Source organism: Neofelis nebulosa, chromosome 2 (genome assembly GCF_028018385.1).
Source record: "Neofelis nebulosa isolate mNeoNeb1 chromosome 2, mNeoNeb1.pri, whole genome shotgun sequence".
Lineage (NCBI taxonomy): Eukaryota > Metazoa > Chordata > Mammalia > Carnivora > Felidae > Neofelis > Neofelis nebulosa.
The window spans coordinates 80,969,451-80,994,013 of record NC_080783.1 but is presented as its reverse complement, the minus strand read 5'-3'; positions in this window follow the sequence as shown (position 1 = coordinate 80,994,013).

Genomic DNA, 24,563 nt, shown 5'->3' with positions numbered 1-24,563 from the left:
ATCAGTGTTGAGATTGGACAATTGAAGATTAACTTCCTCCCAACAGGGACAAAACACCATTTTGAAAGACCAGGGAATGGAATGAAGTACAGGAATCCAAAGGAGGGTGAGATAATAGCAGCACAAAGGCCAGGGATGAGAATTCTTCCAAGTGATTCTGGGCTTTGTACAGAAGTAGCAGTGGAGGGAGTAGAATACTGCCAGATAAGGAAACTCACAAGTCTTTATCTCTAGTTCCAACTTCTGTCCTGATATCCAGACCACAATATCTAACTTCTGGGCTTTTACTCGGCTATCTTGAAGGCATCACAAACTCAGTCTGACCCTGACTCATTGTTGCATTCCTTTTGGTTCCAAGTCCCATTGGCAATTATAGCATCATTGTTCACTCTGTCAATAAATCGAGATCCCTTGGAGTCCTGATGATAAAGACTTAATATCCTTGGAATGAGCAGTTGTCACCAGGAGGCAATTCAATGTCCAAACTTCCCTTTCAAGTTGGAAAAAATGCACCAGAATTATTACACCAGGCACATAGTCCCCTCCCCTCTTCCTGTACCCTCAGGCATGGCACCCAGAATTCTGAGTCCTAATAAGTTTAACACCATCGAAACAGAGTGCAGACTCAGGGTAGCAGGTTATGGGGAGTCCTTCCAAGTAGGAACAGCAACACCATTACAGTTAGGATACATTTTTCCTCCTGAAGATGGAGGAGCTGCTCCGTGCTCTTGTCTGCCCAGAGGCTTTTGCTGCACATTTTCTGAATCTGATTCTCAAGCTTCACTATGATTATCCAGAATAGTCTCATAAAATCCTTCCAATAAAATCTTTTCTTCTTACACAGCCAGTGTCATTTTTTTCTGAGTTGCTGTTATAAAGTCTTGACCTATGCCCCATTTCCTTTTTATTTTAAAAATTTCTTCCCTCCAGATCTAATTTATCTACCCTAGTTCAAGCCCGTATCATCTGGACAAAGACAGGTGTTTCTCCCTGACATCTGTCATTCCCCACTCCAGCTCAACCTCTTTCTGGAGATCTTACCATAGCATTTATCTGCCTGTTAAAAAACAAAAGCCACCAAATCTTCATGGCTCCCTGTTGATTGCAGAATAATGTTTGAACCTCTACATATCATTTCAGGCCTTTCAACTTACTTTCTAATATCCAGCCCTCAGCTCCTTGACAAAAGGAGCCATTTCAAAATGATTTTGGAACCCTAGGACCAAGCATAATGCCTGGCATAGAGTAAAATCCACTAAATGTTTGAAATGAGTGAATACATGAATGAATGAATGAATGAATGAATGAATATTACTCAGAAACCCTGTGCACTAGACACAATTAATTATTTTTTTTATTTTTTTTAATTTTTAAAAAAAAAATTTTTTTAACATTTATTTATTTTTGAGACAGAGAGAGAGCATGAATGGGGGAGGGTCAGAGAGAGAGGGGGACACAGAATCCGAAACAGGCTCCAGGCTCTGAGCCATCAGCCCAGAGCCCGACACGGGGCTTGAACCCACAGACCGTGAGATCATGACCTGAGCCGCAGTCGGACGCTCAACCGACTGAGCCACCCAGGCGCCCCGACACAATTAATTATTTTGACACTAGACACAATAATGATTTCCCAAACTCTCTACAGAAACGCGCGCGTGCACACACACACACACACACACACACAGTATGTGAAATCCCATGTTTGGGGAAGTTTTGGCCTCACGGTACTTCGGATTGTTGGTACACACTTATCGCAATGTATTGCGGTCAGTTTGATTCTATCTGCCTTATCCAATAACACATCAGCTCTCCCAGGGCAAGACCCATGTCTTATTTATCTTCATACCTTTAATGTTTAAGCATGGAGTAGACGCTTCATATATCTTTGCTGAATTTGCCTCCTGGAGAGGACGTGTGTTGAAGGGAGCAGATGAGTTTGGCCTGACAAAAATTCCACTTTGCATAACTCCCGCGGGAAAACTTTCAATATTTCAACATTAAAGATGATCTTTGTTGAAGGTTTTTGTTTTCTCTTTGCCAAATGAAAGACTTCACCTTTTGCTCCCTGTTCCTTGACGGAGGTGACCCTGAGGGCTTGACGTTTGCATATGGGAAACCGCCTTGACTTCAACATTTCCTCACATCCCTGACAACAGAGATCCTGGACCATGTACTCAAACTGTAAATTGCTCAGACAAAATTGAAGTCAAATCTCCAAACTGTTTCTGATAGTAAAGAGGGCTCTGAAATCCTACGAGAAGCTCTATAATTATCTCAAGTGAAACCTTCTTATTAAATTTTAAACTCTTTTCATTTGGGTTATTGTCATTTACATGAAACGGGTGGATGGGAATGAAGCCTGGGAAAATTATGAAGTTGTTAATCCTGTTTATGTTCATTCAGCACACAGTTTGGGCTTAAAAGGTGTACTGTGTGAAGCATCTTTATGAACTAAATCCAATAGTAATTAACAGATGCAGTGGCTTGCTTTTCTTTGGCTGGAAAAGACAGAGGAGACAACCACAGGCAATGCATTTTCTGTTTTGCCTCATGGTGGACAACTGTGAAATGTTCAGTGTGTTCATCAACTTTCTTCAATAACCACAGCAAGGTATTTTATCTAGCTCTTACATAAAGAGAGTAAAATATACTGAGCAATGTAAATACTTCCAATTTTAGGGGTTGGGTCCAGTGATTATTAACCTATCTTGCAGATCTTCATTTAAGAGCCTCTCTCTTACGTCCTGCAGCCCTGTTTTTTAGGGGTGTCTCAGCCGGAGGAGCCATATCATGAAGGCACAAGAGGCGTGGACAAATAGCAGCTTGGGCATGCCAAGTGGTGAAATCTGCTCATCCATCATTCCATTTAGACAAATGAAAGATTACAGCCCTATGAGAAAATGCAGCCACAGCCACACAATGCTTTGTGCACAAACTAAATTACTAGTTTCCTGTGATCTTTCTGACAAGTAAATTACTGCAGAAAATAGCATAGATGGGAACACAATGACAAAAAAATGCAGAGACTTGGTCCTTCAAAGGAGTTATTAGACTTCCAATACAGCCATTTCCAAAGAAGTCCAGAACCTCACTCCTCCCTGCCAGCAATGGAAAGAGGATTTTCTCCCCTCATCATTCTATAGCATATCTTGAAGAAAAATCATATATAAGTGACAGGAGTGGGGAGTGGATTCCTCAGTGATCAAATATCCTTTTTTGGTGACCTGGAGGCTGTTAAAGAAGACAAGAGAGGACCTCGCTGCAGGAACTGCTGTGCCTATGATCAGACCATTCATGCTTGGCAGGGAACCATGGTGATGGAGAATGTTCTGCATAAGAAAAGATAACCTCCAAGAAAAGTCTTTTTACAGCTGAACAGTTTCCAACTCTTGATATTATTTTGTTCAATAATAAAATATAATTCTAATTGGTTTTTCTCTGAAATAAGGAAGAGCTATCTTGTTAGAATTTATTTTCCTTTGTCTATTCAAAGCCTAAACTCTAAAACATTCTCAAAAGGCTCTATGAACCCCAGCGGCAGAACAAGAAATTGTTTGTTAGCTAAGCCAAATGGAGCAGTGTAGGGAAGGGGGCTGAAGATAATGGAAGTAATAAACAAATCACAAGTATTGTAAATTCTTAAGCTTCAATTTCATCAGAAAAAAAAAATGTCTTGAAGTTAACAGACTTCATAAAATTTTAGAGCCAAATAGGGTTTGGGGCAAGATTAAGTGACATAAAATGGCCCACCCAGTACTTTAGATATTGCATGGTAATATTGTTACTAGAATCTTGATATTGCTCTGTTGCGTTTCCCACTTCTAAAGTAGGAATTTCTTCTAGAAAATCTTAGAGCAGTGGGCTGTAGCCAGTAAAGCACTTAATGGGAAGACCTGATCTACAGCCACCTCAACTGATGCTTTGTTCTGTGATTGTGAGAAAGGGGCATAAACTCTTTGGGCATCCTGTGGTGAGGGTGTCAGCTGAGAGCAGATATGCTGAAGTGGCAGCAGGGAGAGTATGTACCTGAACAGTGTATAATCAAGACCTCTTTCATAATTTTATATTAAACAACAAAAACCACTATCACTTAGAGAATAAAACCCACAGAAAACAGAATTCAACCCAGTTGCCTAGGCATATAATAAATGGATCAAGAAACGCACGGGCATAAAATGCTAAAATCTTTCCCCAAACTGGTAGCCTCTGTGGTCCTGAGTAACTGATAACAACTTCTCCTTGTTCATATCGTACTGCCTCAGTTTCTATTTCCTTATCGTAGTTGGTTTGCTACTGCATCGAGTCCCCTTTCCTGGTGTTGGCAAAATTGGCCTAAGAGCGTAAATTCAATGACAACTGTTTAGATGCCAAATGTATCACTTTTTCCGTTACATTTAAAAACCACCATTTAAATTTAGTTTAACAAACATTTTTTTGCCCTTGCCATATAAAGGTTTTGTCCTTGCCTTTGGAGACCTACAACTTTTGTGCAGAAGAGAGACATTTTATCAGAAAACCTCAGGGACTATACTTACCTTTAGGTCCTGTGTCTCTTTGTCAGCTTTATCCCAAATAATCCTCCACTCCAAGGCATTTGGTGGGAATGCACGTACACAGTAAGTGAAGAGACTCTCCTCATTTGAAAGAGCTAGGAGAATGGCCATTCATGAAAAGGTTAAATTCTTTGTGCCCTTTTCTGCAAGCTATTTATTTGAGGAGCAGAAGAATCTAGCACTTATTTGGTGATAGTAGTTTTCCTATCTGGGTTGAGTAGACATCAATGCCTGGTTCTAAGGTGAGGCCTAAGAATTTGTATTTCTAATAAATTCTCACGTGCTGCTTATGAGGCTGGTGTGGAACCACATTTGCAGTCCCCTGGTGTAGATAAACAATGTTCAGACTGAGATGCATGTACATTTAGAGATACAGGAAAACTTTTCCAGTGGTACAGGAAACTAGGTAGTTTTTACTTTTTTTCTTTTTTTTTTTTTATTTATTTTTGAGAGACAGAGCGCAAGTGGGGAGGGGCAGAGAGAGAAGGAGACAGAATCCACAGCAGGCTCCAGGCCTGAGCTGTCAGCACAGAGCCCTATGTGGGGCTTGAACTCACCAACCATGAGAATCATGACCTGAGCCAAAGTCGGACGCTTAGCTGACTGAGCCACCCAGGCGCCCCCAGGAAACTAGGTTTAATGGGATCACATTTCTAGATCCTCAATTTCTATATTATTCTCTAATTAATAAAGCAATCCATCTGAGAATTCACCAGTGGTTCCACTTTCTCACCTCTCCCTTTTGCAATTGCTCTCCTCCCACCTTGAAAAAAAAAAAAAATACATTAACTGTCCCCAACAGGAAAAAATTCAGAGAATTGAGGGAAATTACTATTAAAAAATTCCTTCCATCTTTATCTACTTATTTACGTGAACAAGATTTCTTAAGTGTTTATGTTTATTCATTTATTTATTTATTAATGTTTATTTTTGAAAGAGACAGAGAGAGAGGAGCGAGAGATAATGCCAAGCAGGCTCTGAGCTGTCAGCACAGAGCCCGACGCAAGGCTTGAACTCACGAACCATGAGATCACGACCTGAGCCAAAGTTGGCCGTTTAACCGACTGAGCCACCCAGGCATCCCACTTACATTTATTTAAACAAAAGAGGAAAAGTATTAAGGCAGAACCATGTCTTACTCTAGCCTGCATAATTTTTATTCATGGATCCGTGAACGCATTGAAAAATAAGACCACTCCTTTTTTTTTTTTTTTTTTTAATTGATTCTCAAGTTAGCTAACATACAGCATAGTCTTGGCTTCAGGAGCAGATTCCAGGGATTCATCACTTACATATAATACACAGTGCTCATCCCAGCAAGTACCTTCCTTAATGTCCATCATCCATTTTCCCCACCCCTATCAACCCTCAGTTTGTTCTCTGTATTTAAGAGTCTCATGGTTTATCTCCTCTCTGTTTTTATCTTATTATTCCTACCCTTTCCCTATGATCATCTTTTAAGTTTCTCAAATTCCACATATGAGTGAAATCATATGATATCTGTTTGTCTTTCTCTGACTGACTTATTTTGCTTTACATAACCCACTCCTTATTAAGGGCTATCTTTCAATAAAAATTTTCTCTTTGTGATTATTAATCATCTGTTCAACATTTTAATATGTTTGGTTTTGATCAACTGTGTATGAGAACTAAATTGTAATAATAATGATAATAATAATAATAGCTCAGTAACATTTAAGAATAACTCAATCCAGAAAAAAATGAATAGTTATAGCCTGTGGTTCCATAAAATTTCATACATGCAAATGTTATCATAGGAGCACCTGAATGGCTCAGTCAGTTGAACATCTGAGTCTTGATTTCAACTTGGATTGGGATCCCAGGACATGAGATTGAGCCCCACACTGGGCTCTGCATTGAACGTGGAGCCTGCTTGTGATTCTCTCCCTTTCTCCCTCTGCCCCTCTCCCCAGCTTGCACTCTCTCTCTTTCTCTAAAATAAATAAATATAAATAAATAAATAAATAAATAAATAAACCAACCAACCAACCAGATGAAAGTGGGTATCAATTCACTAAGGTATTTTGTTTTTTGGATACATTTCTAAGGGTAAGTAATACTTTTCTTTTAAAATGTGCTTGTTTACAATATGATAGAAATTACATTTTTGCCACTACTTAAATTCAGATAAAAACTTTTATGTGTACCTAAATATGTGATGGTTTTCATGTGTCTTTTTTTCCCATAATTCTTCCAGGAGATACTTCAACAAAAATCTGAAGACAACTGGTTTTGATTATATTTACAGCCAGGAGATATTAGTTTCTCTGAATCAATTGTCAGCTATTGATTTTATTAATTTCCTGTACCTTACTCAAATAACGTTCAAAATTTTGAGAGGGCCAAGGGCATCCTCAAGACCCTTGGGACTGTGAGGAGCATAGCTGTGCAGAGCAGTGAGGCTTCCTGCCCTAACTCTGACATTTCAAAGTTGTCCTGTGAGGGAAGAGAGAGAGGAGAGGAAGGAAGAAAGACTAATGCATCATCTTTCAAAAGTTACCAAATTCCCAGCAACTCTACTAATTGAGTGAGACAGTCATGTAAAGAAAATAGATTGATTGTTTCCAGTATTTAAGGATGATGATTTGGGGAACAATCCGACTCCTTGATAGGAGGGTTGGGCTTTGAAATCCCGGGTGCCCCCACTGCCCATGGCTGTGGCATTATTAGAATAGCTAGCCTTCTGGGGGAATTTGACATTTTAGATGCACATTCTTTCTGGTATTTCTACCAGTCTGTAGTTCCCAGTTTTTTCTTGGTATAATTCAGTTCACTCAGCTGCCTTCATGTTCGATTTCCCCAAGATTGGCTACAACTCATCTCTAAGGTCCCGCTGGCTGAAAAGTCTTTTGATCTCTGAACTGTGCTTGAGAGTGTCCCCAGGGCATTTCTCTGGCCCTCTTTGCTTTTCATTAACACCAGTTACATCACCACACAGAAGTTTACTGGGGCTACAAAGTTAGGGTCAACGGTATGGGCAGGTTTTCCCGGTATAGTTAATTCATAATGTAGAACATCTTGTATATACATGAAAATCACATATGACTGACAGTTTAAAAATATCTTTCCACATACAGAGTCAATATCAAAATGGGATTTAGCCTTCCACTACTGAAAAAAATTAAAACTTTTATGTTTCAAAAATCAGGATCACATATTATGAAAATGAATTTTAACTGATAAATTAAATAATGATAAATATAATGATGTAAAATTTCAAAATACTCTGTGTCCAAAAAAATCATTAGGAAAATAGGAAATAAATGATAACTTAGAGAACGCCTCACAAATATCAGGGGGGATAAAGTTAATTTTTTATCAGTAAGATTTGAGAAGTTTTTTTTTTAATTTTTATTTTATTTTAATCATTTTGCTTTATATTTTTTATCATGATAAGCGTACTCTTTAATCTCTATCCCGTCTTCCCCCCATCCCCACCCTACACCTCCCCTCTGGTAACCATCAATCTGTTCTCTATAGTTAAAAATCTATTTCTTGATTTCTCTCTTTCTCTGTCCCTCTCTTTCTTTGTTCATTTGTTTTATTTCTTAAATTTTACATATAAGTGAAATCATATGGTATTTGTCTTTCTCTGACTCATTTTGCTTAACATAATACTCTCTAGCTCCTTCCATGTTGTTGCAAATGGCAAGGTTTCATTCTTTCTATGGCTGAATAATATTCCACTCTATATACATATATATATATATATATATATATATATATATATATATATATATATATATACCACATTTTCTTCATCCATTTATCTATCGGTAGACATTTGGGCTCCTTCCATAGTTTGGCTGTTGTACATAATGCTTCAATAAACATAGGTTTGCATGTATCTCTTTGAATTGGTGTTTTTGTGTTAGAGGTGTTTTAAATATTCTAAATATAAGTCCTTGATCAGATATATGATTTGTAAATATTTGTTTTCCATCTTTGGCTTCTCTTTTCATTCTTTTAGTAATATGTTTAAAGACCATAAGTTTTTCTCTTTGCACTGCTGGTGGAAATGCAAACTGGTGCAGCCACTCTGGGAAACAGTATGGAGGTTCCTCAAAAAAGTAAAAATAGAACTACCCTATGACCCAGGAATTGCACTACTAGGCATTTATCCAAAGGATATAGCAGTGTTGTTTTGAAGAGCACATACACCCCAATGTTTATAGCAGTGCTATTCACAATAGCCAGAGTATAGAAAGACCCCAAATGTCCATCGACTGATGAATGTATAAAGAAGATGTGGTATATATATACAATGGAGTATTACTTGGCAATAAAAAAGAGCGAAATCTTGCCATTTGCAACAATGTGGATGGAACTAGAGTGTATTCTGCTAAGCAAAATTAGAGAAAAACAAATATCATATGACTTCACTCATATGTGGAATTTAAGATACAAAACAGATGAACATAAGGGAAGGGAAGCAAAAATAATATAAAAACAAGGAGGGGGACAAAACATAAGAGACTCTTAAATACAGAGAACAAACTGAGGGTTGCTGGAGGGGTTTTGGGTTGGGGGATGGGCTAAATGGACAAAGGGCATTGAGAAGGGCACTTGTTTGGATGAGCACTATATGTAGGTGATGAATCACTGAATTATACTCCTGAAATCATTATTGCACTTTATGCTAAATAACTTGGATGTAAGTTTAAACTATCTATCTATCTACCTATATAGAGAGAGAACACATAAGTTTTTAATTTTGTGAAGTTTAATTTACCAATTTGTTCTTTCATGGATAATGATTCTACTATTATATAAGAAATCTTTGCTTAATCAAAATCTACAAGATTTTCTACTACACTTTTCCAGAAGTTTTATAGTTTTTAATTTTATACTTAGGTTTATGATCCATTATGAATTAAATTTTGTATATATACATGTTGAAGCTATTTTTTGGGCATATACATATCTAATTGTTCATCACCATTCATTGAAAAGATCTTCCTCCACTAAATTACTTCACTTTGTCAAAAATGAGTTGTCCATAAATGTGTGGAAATATGTTTGGACTTTCTATTTTGCTCCATTGGTCTTTGTTTATCATTTTGTACCAATTCTACACTGTCTAAATTAGTGCAGTGATAAGTCTTGAAATTGGGTAGTGTAAGTCCTCCGACTTTATTCTTCCTTTTCAAAGCTTTTTGGCGATTCTAGGGCCTTTGCATTCACTTATGGCTTTTAGAATCAGTTTGTCAATTTCTACAAAATGTCTTCTGGTATTTTGATTGGGATTACATTGAATGTATAAACCACTTCCAAAAGAATAGATATCTTAAAAATACAGTATTTGGCCCTTGAACAAGGCATATCATTCAGTTTACTTATGTCTTTTAAAATTTCTTTTAGCAGTTCTCTATAGTTTTCAGCATGCCCATCACGTTCTTTTTTTTTCAGATTTATCCCAAAATATTCCATAATTGTTATACTTTTTAAAACTGTATTATATTTTAACTTCAATTTCCTATTGCTTGTTGCTAGTATATAGAATTATAACTGACCTATGTATGTAATTGATCCTACATCCTTGATAAACTCCATTAATTATGGTAGCTTTTTAAGATTCCAACTGATACTCCATATTGGGAATCATATTAAATATGAATAAAAAAACTTTTAGTTCTTTCCAATCTGGACGCCTTTTATGTCTTTTTTCTTGACTTATTGCATCGACTAGAATGTCGAGTATAATTTTGAATAAACGTGGTGAGTCCACAAATCTTTGTCTTGTTTCTAATGTTAGGGAGAAAGAGTTCAAACTTTCACCATCAGGCATCATGGAAGCTGTAAATGTTTTGTAGGTACCCTTTGTCAGGTTGAGAAGGTTATCTTCTATTCTTAGTATTGTGACAATATCTTTATTGTTAAAGGATGTTAAATGTTGTCAACCCCTTTTCCTGCATCTATTGAGATGGTCATATGATTTTTCTTTTTCAGCTTGTTCATATGATGAATTATACTGATTGAATATCAAATGTCAAACTAACCTTGTGCTTCTAGATAAAATTTACTTGGTCACGATTTATTGTTCTTTACATTTAGTTCTGAATTCAATTTCAAAATGGGAAAAGGATCTGAGTAAATGTTTCACCAAATAAAATATATACATGGTAAATAAGCATGAAAGTATGTTCACCATTCTTAGTCATTAGGCAAATACAAATTAAAATCACAGCAAATACCTCTCCACAGCACTGAAATGGTTAAAATTAGAAGACCTACTATACCAAGTGTTAGTGAGAATGTAAAGCAACTGGAACTCTTAAAACCTACTATTGTGACTATAAAGTGGTACAACCTCTTTGAAAGACAGGTTGATAGATTCTAGAAAAGTTAAACAGACATAAATCTTCATCCAGTCATTTACCCAAAAGGCTTATGTTTATAAAAAAAATGTTTACAGCAAGGTTTGTAAAGACTGTATTAGCAATAGCTCAAAAACTGGAAACAACCCAAATTTATGGTTAAACAAAGATTTTATGTCAATACAGTGCAATACAAATACAGCATTAAAAAGAAATGAACTATTAGGGGCGCCTGGGTGGCTCAGTCAGTTAAGCATCCGACTTCAGCTCAGGTCACGATCTCACGGTCTGTGAGTTCGAGCCCCGCGTCGGGCTCTGGGCTGACGGCTCAGAGCCTGGAGCCTGCTTCCGATTCTGTGTTTCCCTCTCTCTCTGACCCTCCCCCATTCATGCTCTGTCTCTCTCTGTCTCAAAAATAAATAAAACGTTAAAAAAAAAAAAAAAGAAATGAACTATTGATATATGACAGAACATAGATAAGTCTCCAAACAGTTATGAATGAAAAGCCAGACAGGAAATAACACATGTTATATAATACTTGTTTTTTGTTTTGTTTTGTTTTGTTTTTTAGTGAAAAGTAACCTATAGTGACAGAAATGAGATCAGTAGTTGCCTTGGGACATGGCAGGAGCAGAGAGGACTGTAAAGGAGGGGAACATGACAAAGAAGCACAAGGAAACTTCTGGGGTTGATGGATATATTCACTGTCTTGGTTGGGGTGATATTTTTACACGTCAAAAGTATACTTTCAATATGTACAGCTTACTATATATCAATCATTTCTCAATATAACTGTTAGAAATCAAAATAGAGTTAATATTCTTATCTGTGAAAAACTCTTATAATCTACACACAAAATTATGTATATATTATTTATTTATTATATATTGTTGTATAATATTGTTACACAACACTGAAATGGTTAAAATTAGAAGACCTACTTCTAATTTTTTTTAATGTTTAAATTTAATATTATTTAATGTTTAAATTTAATATATGGTAATATGTATATTTAATATAGGATATATTTGGGGGATTTTAATATAGGATATAGGATATATTTGGGGTGTATATATATTTATACACACATATATATCGCCCAAATATAAAATCTAGCAAAGGAAATAAATGGAAATTCACAAACAAAAAAGCAAAATACACACATTGTTAATAGACACATTAAAAAAAATTTTTTTTTAATGTTTATTTTTGAGAGAGAGAGAGAGAGTAAGTGGAGGAGGGGCAGAGAGAGAAGGAGACACAGAATCCAAAGCAGACTCCAGGCTCTGAGAAACCAGCACAGAGCCGGATGTGGGGCTTGAACTCACAAACCATGAGATCATAACCTGAGCCAAAGCCCAATGCCCAACCGACTGAGCCACCCAGGCACCCCAAATAGACACATTTTAAAAAGTTCAACCTCATTCATGATCAAAGAAATTTAAATTAAAACAAGAATGGCTGAATCATTTGTGTATGTCTAATTTTCCTATAAATTGACAACCTATGTTCCAAATAGTAGTATTATAAAAATAATAGTACCTATGTTGGAAAGGATCCCTGGTGAAAAAATAGTCTCACACTCTGCTACAGGAGTGAGGACTGATACAACGTTTCTAAAATGCCATTGGTAATATGCATATCAAGAATGCTGGAAGCAATCATAACATTTGACCCCAGTATTTCCACTCCTTGGAATTTTTCCAAAGGAAACAATCAGAGAAAAACATAAAGATTAATGTAACGAAGGCCACAAATGCTGCAACTTACGAACAGAATTTCCGAAACACACTAATGCCTAACGAAGTGTTGCTTAAAGAATCAGAATGTATCCAAAGAGTGAAATGTTGTACTTCAGTAAAGTTCAGTAAAGCTCAGGTTTGTATATATTTAATGTTATAAAAATAACATTACCTCTGACTCGATATTTAGGACCCAGTCTGGTTCCACCAGCGTTTCATATTCATAGATAAACTCACACGTACACACATGTGTCTAAATTGTTTTATGATTAAAAGTAAATCTATTGTAATATTCAAAGACGTTGTCTTTGAATACATACACACATATATCTAAACTGTTTTATGGTTAAAAGTAACTATTGCAATATTCAAAGATGTTGTCTTTACCTAGTGATAAAACTTGACATGATTTTCTAATATTCACTTTTATATGGTTTTCTATTTCCAAGTATTTTTAAATCATAAAACATGTAGTTTTGTAGAGATAGAAATAAATACGGTGAGTAATAATAAATAATTTTGGTTTCCTTTGTCTCATCCATGCCCGACACAGGACACATTTGTTTGCACTCAGGCTTGGGTGTGGGATGGGGATGTAGCAGGCGGTGATCAGGGAAACTGTGCATGGAATGACCTGGGATATTTCTTTTTCTCAGAGCACTAAAATGATCTCAGTTAAAAATTAACACGTACAATTATCTACAAAGTCACTTCGTGCACCAGCTCAGCCTCACAAACCTGGTTTTGGAATTTTTTTCCAAGGTCGCTGGAGCAAAACTTTTTGCCTCCGGGAAAGTCAGTTTAAACCAGCCATGAAGAAAATGAAGAAGGAAATATAGATGGGAAAACAGAAGCGATGGCAATATCTCAGAGTCAGAGCCAAAAATTTCACTTTGTCCAGGAGGGGAAGGGAGGATGTGCAGGAGGAGGAAATCAGTGATTGATAGCAGCAGTTGGGGAGGACTTTCTGATCAAAGGGGGCAATGGTAGTCACCCACATCATAAGGTCTTCTCCTCACACTGAAGGACCAGTTCTATGTCCTCCTCTGGCCCACTAAAATTAGTGAGACTGGCTCCACAACTAGCAAACTAATTTCCCCAAGGAATAATTGGAGGTGTTTTGACAGATCAGAATTATGCCACTGGTTAAGGTTTGGTGACCTTTACCATACATCTTATTTTATGAGTAAGTTAATCAGAACATTCTGTAATTATAATTTCATATTCTCTGATTTGTAGGGGTTTTTTTTTCCTTACAAAGCAGTGCAGCATTCTCCTCCCCCCCCCCCACTGCTTATGTGACCCTGATTTTTTGGGGGGACTATTTATTATAGTTTTGATATAAATGTTAAATTTTATTTTTGTGGAGACCCCTCTAGCACCTTCCCTTATGGTCTTAGGAGTGTTTCTCTTCCAGACAAATTATTTCCTACATATTTTCTGCTGCTGAGCAATCTGCTGCTTGCTTGTCAAGGTCCAGCCATGAACGTACAAGAATGGACACAAAGAACTTCAAATCTTTAGATCTTTCATTGTTTGTTGGACCATTTTAGCTCTTTCCCACTATGGTCCCTCAGCGGCTCCTATCATAGGATCCAGTTCTGATGTTAAACACCTGGCATTTCGACAGGGTTCAAATGTTCATATAGGTAATTACTTCATAATTACACATCTCTACCATTTACTTTCAGTTTTTAAAAACACATAGGGACCAATGGTATTTCCTGGCAAAACCCCGAAATTATGTGAGTACTAATTTTAGTTGTGTATATTTCAGAGCAGTTCTGTAATAATAAACTCTAAGTGACTTAAAAAAATAATCTGAGATATATGTACAATATTTCTGAAAACACTACTTTTAAAAATAGTGATTGTTAGACTTTGTGCTGAGCCCCCAGCATGATGCATAATAGACCGGCAACCGGATCTACCACTGTGAAACATGTAACCTCTAGGGACAAAGTAGAGATCATACGCATTTCCAGCGAGGAAAGAAGTGTTCACATACGGATGATCAGGAATTAGAATGGCTTTGAACTTCTCCACAACAACTACTAGAAGCTTGAAGACAATGGAACAGCGCTTTCAAAATCCTGGTTGAAACTATCTACAATTAGCATTCTATACAAAGCCAGACCATCAGTCAAGCCTGAGGGTAGAACAAAAACATTTTTCAGGCCTTCCAGGTCTTAAGATAGGGCAAAACAATTGAAAAGGGTTGTCTCTGGATATTTTGAGTATAATACCACTGTTTTGCAACTAGCTCCCTAGAAATATTTAATCCTCTTAAACCACGTGCATCGATACTTTTTATAGCACTATTAATAAAAATTGAATAAAAGGGGGTGGTAAACATGAATAAAAAAGCTGATGCCATACTGGTTTTTAATTTTTCTTCTCGTTCCTTCCATTTAGTAAATAATTGTCTTGAGTACCTTCTTTATGCTTTCGGTACACAGAGATATGGAATACAATCCTTGTCTTTGGGGTTTTGTAGTCTAGTAGAAGTGATATGTTGTAGTACATACTATCATAAAAAGTAGAAATTCTCAAGTGTCATGAGAGATGAACAGAATGTTAGAAGGGAAGGTATCACTTGCAGCTAAAGGAGGCTCACTGGAGGAGGCATTTTGCATGGTCCTCTGCATGGGGAGGCTATCAAGAGACACACAGTGTTGAGACGAAGGGCGGTGGGGGGCAGGAGGTGTGTAGAATGCTTGGGTGGGTGTTTGCAGGAGACCTCATACGGTTTAGTTTGCTGTAGCCCAGAGCATGTGTAAGAGGAATTAAGCTGGGAAGGCAGGCTGCAGATACATTGTGGAGGCTGGTCCTGCCAGCTTAGAGGTTTCTAGGGTTTCAAATGCTTTCCCATGTACTTTGACCTTTTGTTTTCAGAAATGTAAATCTGCAGAAAGAGGTGGCAGAGTCTAGCTATTGCATTATTCATAAAGCATGCTGACTCTTAAAGTTCTCACCTCCTGAATCTTCTTCTATCCCACAAGAGATTACCAGTCTCTCTAATTAAACTTCATTTCCCAAAGGAGTTTTTTCATGTTATGGGCACCTTTATATGAGTAAGGCTGAGCTGTATTCTTCTCTAAACTCAACCTAAGCTTTTTTCTCCCCCCCCCCCAAAAAAAAAGTTGGGGAATGAATAAAAGTAAAAATTATTCACTTCCTGAATTCTTTCACATTTTAAGTGATTATTGAAACAGTTTTGATTTTGTACTGGATGGGCAGAGTCGATGAATTAACATCAAGTGTGTAAGAAATCTTTATATATGAAAGGGCAGACTTGTAGTGAGGCCTTTGTATCTTGCCTTTCTCACCCCTCACTTTTCTACAGAGTTCTAGAAGGACAAATTGACACTCTGGTCCTTTGGGATCACCACTCTGCATCCCCCCTGTATAGGAGAATGTCAGAGGCTAAATATCCCTTTTAGGGTATCCTGGGTTAAAGTCTCCTTACAGACAGGGAGCTCCTCTAAAACCATAAGAACAGCCAAGAGAACAGCCATCAGGGAAAATTTATCTGAGCTTCTCACATCTGAGCCTTTACTCTGATTTCCATCCAATTAGATCTCTCTAGTTCCCAATTCAGCTTTCCCACAATTCTAAGCTTTAGATTTTTAACCTGTAGATATGTCTCAGAATTGTATTGTCAATCCCTTTTACTCATCCCTTTGGGATCTGCTGACAAAACTTACTTCCAGGTTATGGATTCAACAAGACCTCTGATATTACAATCTATATAATGATCCAGCACCTTCCAGATTTTCTTTGTAGTCAGTCATTGGGCTTGATAGAAGTAAAAACAACAGCAACAAGTAAAGACGAATTGAAGGATGAAGTGCATTCAGCCAGTGTACTCAGTGAACAATGCCCCTCCTTTAGGACCCAGGCTTTTATTTTCATCTCCTTGTTACTGGTTTCTATGGAACACAACTAAATATTTGGGGGCTGGCAAACCTAGGCTCCTATCTGCTGCATCTGGACCATAATTTCGGGGTATTTAACCACTATCTAGTGTTGAAATTTCTAACCCAGCACTAGGGCCTTTAGCAGGATGAAGCCAAGGAAATAAAACTGATCCAATTGTGAGCTCAGATAGTTAGAGGAACCATAACGATGGTTGGAAATCTAAGTAACAGCTCCATCTAGTTATTATCTGGATCCAAATAAATATCAAAGAAATTAGGAAACCAAGAAGAAAACTAAGCAGAAAGTGAGGAATAAAGAGAGGCAACCAACTGGGTGTCAGCTACTGGTTTAGGGATTCATTACATTTTCTCATTTAACTTGGACAAAAACTCTAAATAGAGAAAGGGGGTGGGGGGAAGACACTTCTTGAACACTGTAGTCATCAGTTTTTGCAGTAATACTAACCAATACCAAGATCTTAGTTGTTTTTAACAACAAACCATATATTTCTTGCTCTTGAGTCTACAGGTTAATCCTGACTCTGTCAGGCTCTACTGGGTTCAGCTAGGCTTGGATGGACTCCATATGCCTCGTTATTTTGGGAGACTAACTGGGATATGCCTTTTATTGTGGTGGGAAGAATCTCAAGGAGTAAGCAGAATGACATGAGGTCATAAAACGTTTGTGCTGGAAACTATCACTTCCACACACATTCTACCATCCAGAGCAAGTTTGTGCCCTAGTCAAGCCATTCATCAATGGAGTGAGAATGTTATACTTGGCGTGCACAATCACGTGGCAATGAGTTGGTAAGTATTATTCTTATCAGGAGTAGAATATTGTTGGAGGCAATAATACAGTCTTTCCCAAGCCCTCACTTCTGTGTCGAGTACTTTTTTTTTTTTTTTTTTTAATTTCTCTTTGCTACACTAGGTTTAAGAGGTAGGAAGTATATCTGATTTTATAGGTAAGGAACTCGAGACTTTAAGGGATTAAGTAATTTTCCCAAGACTGGCAAGTATTGGATCAGGAATTTAAACCCAATCTGTCTGATTCTCAAACCCATGTTCTGTAATGCCCCTGATTTCGAATCCGAGAGACCACCAAGGAGCCGATACCGATGCAAATGCACGAGGGTTTATTTGCAAGCTCGAGCTTGGGCCCAAGTATACCTGACACAGCGGAGCAGGGACTTGGACCCCTAAGTTAAGAGGCGTAGCAGTTTTACGGGGGCCAGTGGCCAATGAGATTGTAACACACACAGAAAGTTGTACATTCATGTCATTCCACACGCAGGTAGCCAATTGAATTACAATTTACCCTATAGTAACTGTTTGAACTAGCCTATCACTCTGGTCAGAATTGGAGAGCAAGTTTGGCGGTCAAAATGCGGGGTTTACATTCTTTGGCGGTTAGGGGTTCCGCATTCCTAAATGAGCCGGTTTCCAGTAAGGGTGTGCTCAGCGGCTTGACTAGGGTGGGGAGTGTCTTAAGCAATAAGTAGGTCATGTGGGGGTTATACATGAGATGGTGGGTGTAGCACAAAAGGGAGTTAGTCTTGCTCTGCTTGTCCAGGGGTAGGGGATTTTTGTAAAACTCCTTGGGTCCCACAGTTCTTTTCACAATACTGTTGTCTAGAAGGACTACATGCCTAAGATTTAAAAGAACCTAAGACTACCAAAAAGAAATGTATGCATTAAGCAGACACTGCAAGAATAATTTCTATATAGAGTTAAAATGTAAACCTTATTAAGTATAATGAGTGTAAATATTAGAAAACCTTAGAAACTCTCTTTTATAATGCACCTTTTGGAAGGATGGGGGAGAATGAGGTAATGACTAGAGTCAACCTTAAACAAAACTGTGGAGACAGATTTCTTTCCACATGCTTCTGTCCCTGTCTTTTGTTTCTCACTTTATCAGAGTCTCCTACTACCTCAGCCAGAAGCTGGCTACTCCTAGCTTCCTGTCGCAGCCTTCCCTTGCGTCAGCCTTCCCAACATATGTCCCACTTGTAGAATGTCCCTCTTTCCTATACCACATAAAACTCCAGGCCATCAGTGTTCTAATCAGAAGGTATATACTATGAAAGATGATCCCTGAGAGAGCAATGTCTAACCCTCAGATAATATGTTTCTTATTTCTAATTTGACCCTGGCTCCCTGGGACCTATTGCTAAAGGAGGTCTATCTCAGTGGTAGAACTTTCTGATAACTCCACAATTTATATGCATGGAGAATTATTCAATTTTTATGGAAGGGGCAAAAGCTCTCCTTCCTTCTCATCATAGTCTATTGTCAAGTGGACTTTATGCCTTGTTGAAAATAGAGGCGTAGTTGCCAGATGGGATGGCTCTTTACCTTTTTTCCATGAAATACTTCTTATTTGGGAAAAAAAAAAGTTCTCTGGTCTGTTAACTTGGGAAGAAGCCACTCTATGCATATTGATTATAAGGAACAAAAACAGAGAGGATTATATTTGTAAGTCCTTCTAAAATATCTTCACTAGCCACTAGCCCTCTACTCCACTGAAGCAGAGAGTCTTAGGATCTAAAGGAGGGAGGAGGAAAAGAGAAAAGAGAATGTGATGGCAGTGCTTGCCTTCATCTTTCTCTATTTCACCTGAATATAGGTTTTAGAGCCAGTAAATTGCAAAATCAGGTTCCTTGTAATTAAAAGTAGAGACAGAGTAATCCACAATATTCTTACTGTCTGCTTGGCACATAGTTGGTGCTCGACATCTGTTGAAGGAATGGACGAATGTGTTGGTGAATATGAGGGAGGCATACTTAGAGTTCACTAAGTGAGTATCACTCACTCCTATTTAAAGTTCACTAAATATGTTAAGGGATTTTACATTTGTGTTTAGTCACTATTTGAACATTCAGAAATAATGGCTATTTACACATTATGAGCTTTATTTTGTGGTTTAAAATGGTATCAGAGCAATCATGAATGGTATTGCCATCCGGATAGGTTTGTAATAATTTTTTTAAGTTTATTTATGTATTTTTGAGAGAGAGAGAGAGAAAGAGCACAAGCAGGGGAGGGGCAGAGAGAGAAGAAAGAGAGAGAATCCCAAGCAGGCTCTGCACTGTCAGCATGGAGCCCAGTGAAGGGCTCAAAGTCACTAATAGTGAGATCATGACCTGTGCCAAAGTCAAGAGTCAGACACTTAACCGAAGGAGCCACCCAGGTGCCCCTGTAACAAATTTTCTTTAAATTCCACTAGCTGTAGGATCGATCCATCATGTCTCTCTTTTACATATTTGCATGTGCATCACCAAAATATTTTTTGTAATATGATAGAATTCTAAATAAATCACCAAGAGAGGAACTACTTTCTTTGTAAAATATGGGAATCATATCTGCACATTTAAAAGGAAACAGTTTAAGAGACCTTTCATTTATGCAGAATACACTCTTGCATACACATACCACAGCATTTTACATCACAGGGAGTATTGCTGTCAAGTGCTGCCTTTTAAAGTCTTGGTCCGCTGGCCTTATGGTATGGCTTGGTGAGAAGGGAATGAGGGTCGATAAGAGGAGAGTGGTGTGGTATAGAGAGGACAAAAGTGAATAAGTGGATCATTGCTAATGTCAGAATTCCAGAGATGCCTGGGATGCCTGGAGCATTCCTGCTGGAGACTGAAATAACATAACAGAGTGACCCCAGCTCTAGAGATTCCTGCTTCATTTATTTTGCACTGAAAACCCCGGTAAAAATGGTCCTTAGCCTTGCTTGAGCACTGACCTACACTTAAATCGAAAGAAACCAATAACAGTTTTACTTACAATCCCCAATGCCAATATGTCTGAAAAAATATGTTGTGAAGGAAAGGGAGGAGAAAAAAAAGCTTTCATGCGCATAACTTATCTTTGACTGTCACAAAATCAATAGGCTTTACAGAGCCCAGGAAATTCAATAGCTCCGCATTCATAACAAAGATTGGTTTGGGTGATTTGTCTCTCTCTAATAAGGCAGGCTTTGGACCCCAGCATCCCTTCCTTTAAAACTCAAAGGGGGTGGGATTTCTTCATCACAGCCAAGTCCTCTTGCTTGTCTATTGTCAGAATCTTACAATGGTACTGCTTGTCTGGCCAAGCCTTGCTTCCCCCAGGAGAACAGACCTCACATCGGGGCGTGGAGCAACAGATGCCGGGCTTTATACCAGCATTCAGCCTCCCTCGGCCTGCCTGACAGCCTTTTCATGCACCATGGATTCATCTGTTTCAATGAAACCCCAGAGCAAAGCTGCGAGTATTTGTTGGGTTTTTGTTTTTGTTTTTGTTTTTGTTTTTTTTTTTTTGGGGGGGGGGTTGTTGTTGTGTTTTTGCTTTTGTTTTTGTTTTTCCTGGAAACCACTTTATAGAATGTGTCCAGATATTCACTCTGGAAACTAGGCAGAAACATGTGAAAAAGATTGGAGTGCCCTGACTTGACCCAGCTCTCATCTGAAGAAGCTTGTGGCCAGGCACCCATCAACATGGTTAGTCAAGTGGCAAGATGGAGAACAAGGAAGAATTAAGAGGCTAGCTACAGTAGGTAGAACATCGTGCCTGGGGCTTGCCAGCTCAGGGGCTGGATAGCACCCAACACGGGCCCTTGAACACAGCAGGGAATTGATAGATGTCAACTGAATCATAGTAAAATCTAATATACATTGAATTCCTAACATGTGCCCATCACTTCATATACTGTACGTTAGTCCTAATCTCCATAACATGCCTAAAAACAGATATATAAATACCCCTGTTTAACTAAAAGCAAAAACTGGGATTCAAAGAGATCAAAAAAACAGGGCCAAGGTCACATAGATAATCCCTGTGGAGTCCAGTCAGTATCTATCTGCTCTAAGGCCTGACCCTTTTTAGTATTCCAGAGGATTTCTCTTGGCTACATTGTCAGGCCAAGGTGTGAGCAAGAAAAACCCATATGAAATGTTATTGTTAGAGAGTTGTGGTATTAGGGTACTCCTCGTCAAACTTCAGCCTGTATAACTCTATTGGACTTTAAACACTTGGGTTTTAGTTTTGCCTCTGCAACTAACTCACTCCTTTTGCCATGTGGATACATGAGGTGAGGTATGTGAATAGACATCCTGAACTAGATGGTCTAGAAGTGTAGGACAGCAATAGCAGTTGAGGCAGAATCCAGTCTAGTAAGAGAGGGAAGGGCTGACTGACAGACCAAAGTGGGGATTGAACAGTACCAGTGGGTGGCAGCAGTCTTTCCTTCCCAAAGCTCCCCTAATGGCACCTCTTGAAAAAGCAAGAGATAAACATCAATCAGTCAATAGGAAACTATTGCATGAAGCTCCCGGGTGGCTCAGTTGGTTGAACGTCAGACTCCTGATTTCAGCTCAGGTCATGATCTCATGGTAGTGAGATCAAGCCCCACATTGGGCTCTGTGCTGGGCATGGAGCCTGCTTAAGATTCTCTCCCTCTCCCTCTGTTCCTCTGGCCCTCCCCCACTTTCTGCTTATGCTCGTGCATGCGCTCTCTCTCTCTCTGTCTCCAAAAACAAAGAAAAGAAACTATCGCGTGCTCACTCTGTGTTCACCCTTGATTAATCTGTGAGCCACCTGCAATATGGACCAGAGGACTGGAGGCTGGGGCCACAATTGAGACATAAAGAGATAGGAGCCTGGCTGAGAGTGGCAGCAGAGGAAACCTATAAGAGGTCAGAGCTCTAGAGCAACTAGTCCCTCATCCACATTTTCTAGGCAGGAGCCCCTCTCCTGACTTCTCCCGCCTGCATTCAAAAAGTGAGTCAGCACAAAACTGCCAGAGTGGGGAAAAGGTTGGCTCTCTTCCCCAAGATGAGCAGCTGGTAGACGAGCTGAGTAGAGTTTTAAGAGAGAAGAAGAAACCAATGCACCGAGTCTTGAAAACAGCTGTTGGTTACTCGAAACATGATGAGTGAAAGATCATGTAGCCATCAAATACCAGAGTCAACCTGTTCCCCCACATGTTCACAAACCTCAGGGTTTAAGCATGGACGTAAGCAAGGAAAGATTAAGACTCGTGTTTGTTAAGGCCATCAACACTTACGTGTTGTATGTGTTAGGACTGAATTTGCTGTGACAGAAAATTAAAATCAAAATGGCTGACGTAAGGTAGAAATATATTTCTTTGATGTACACACACATGGTCTGAAGGTGGTAGGCAGGGCTAGTAGGGCAGTGTCAGGGATTCATAAGTAACCTAGGCAGGCTCCTTCTTTCATGTTGTCTCACCATCCCATCTTCAGCCTGTGACATCTATCTAATGGTCCAAGACAAAAACTCAAGCTCTAGTCACAGCTGAATTCCAACCAGCAAAAGGAGGAAGGAACAAACATAGACAATCCATATTTTTCCTTCAGTTCACTTCTCAAAAGTCTCACATGACACTTTTTATATTCCATAGGCCAAAATCCATGGCTTAATCTAGCTGTGAGGGAGATTGTTGGCCATGATCCCAGCTAAATTTGTCTGTTCTATCATTATGGAAGAAAGGGAGTCTGCATACTAGGAGCCAATTTGCAGTATCTGTCACACAGCCTTGATCAAAAATAATGCCAAAGCTTCTTCACCACAATGCCTAGAAGAGGCCAGCAGAAGAGGCCACTGACACTTTCCTACTTTATCTAGAAGTCTGATATGCAGACTGGAGATATTGGTCATCAGGTCACACAAATACACTGCCATCCCACCAATGGAATTTACTCTGTAAGGTAGCAAATAAATATCCAAGGAAAAGAGAAGGGGGAGAAGGGGAAAAGAGAGATGGCAGAGAAGAGGAAAAAGAAAGAAAGCCAGAAAGAATAAGTACAAAGAGGAGAATAGTAGTAAAATTTGGCAATTGACTAGATTTGGGAATTTCAGAACTACAAGTAATCTGACATGGATGCATAGAGAACCCTGGAGATCAGTCCTTGGTGTATCTCTAACACACACATATGCACACGCATCTAACACACACACGTGCACAGGCATCTAACACTCACATTCTTGCATGTCCACAGCTAAAATCTGTTAATTGATGGTATAGCTATGTATCTGGGACTTGGTCACAGCTAAATTGTATTTGCTAAGTACTATCATTACATAAAAGATGATTTACATAAGTGCAACCTTTTTTTTTTTTTAACGTTTATTTATTTTTTTGAGACAAACACAGAGCACAACTGGGGGAGGGGTAGAGAGAGAGGGAGAGAGAATCCAAAGCCAGCTCCAGGCTCTGAGTTGTCAGCACAGCTGATGTGGGACTCAAAACTCAGGAACCAAGAGATTATGACCTGAACTGAAGTGGGACACCTAACCAACTGAGTCACCCAGATGCCTCAGGGCAACCTTCTTAGTAGCATATTACTCCTTCAGGTAACATTTATAAAATATATATTATATGTGAATTCCTTTGGGATGCAGAGGAACAGGTGTTTCTCTCCTTTTTCCTCTGCTGCTGAAGGTAGTGGAGGGAAACAAAATTATTAGACACTTGCTTTGGGATTTGGGCGTTCGTGACAGCCCTCTCACAGGCCTAGTGAACCATGCAATCAGGCTGCCAGTTAACTTGTCGCTATGTAAATGAAAACTGAATTTTTTCAGAGAAGCGAACTCTACAAAGTGGGTAAGTTGGTCTTCAATGAATATGATTCAAAGTTCTCGTTAAATGGGAAGCTCAGAAAATTTTGGATTGCATTATAAAACAGAGCCAATGAGAAAGCCTCGTATCTTTTAGGAAAGAGTAAATTTAGTTATTTAATTATCAATGCTGATGACTGAGGGGAAAAATAGGTTGCTTTTGCCTGGAAACAAATGCTGAATCTTAGTGAACTAATTTAAAAATTGCCGATACAAGAAAAATAAGAACGAAGGTAATGTTTACCAATATTCAATTTATTTCTCTCCATTTCTGTCTCCTTACAGTTAGACTGAGCCATTTGACTAGTTTTGCCTGAAAAACTGTGTGCAGAAATGACTTATTACTACTTCCAGTCTAAGGCAATAAAAAGCCAGTGG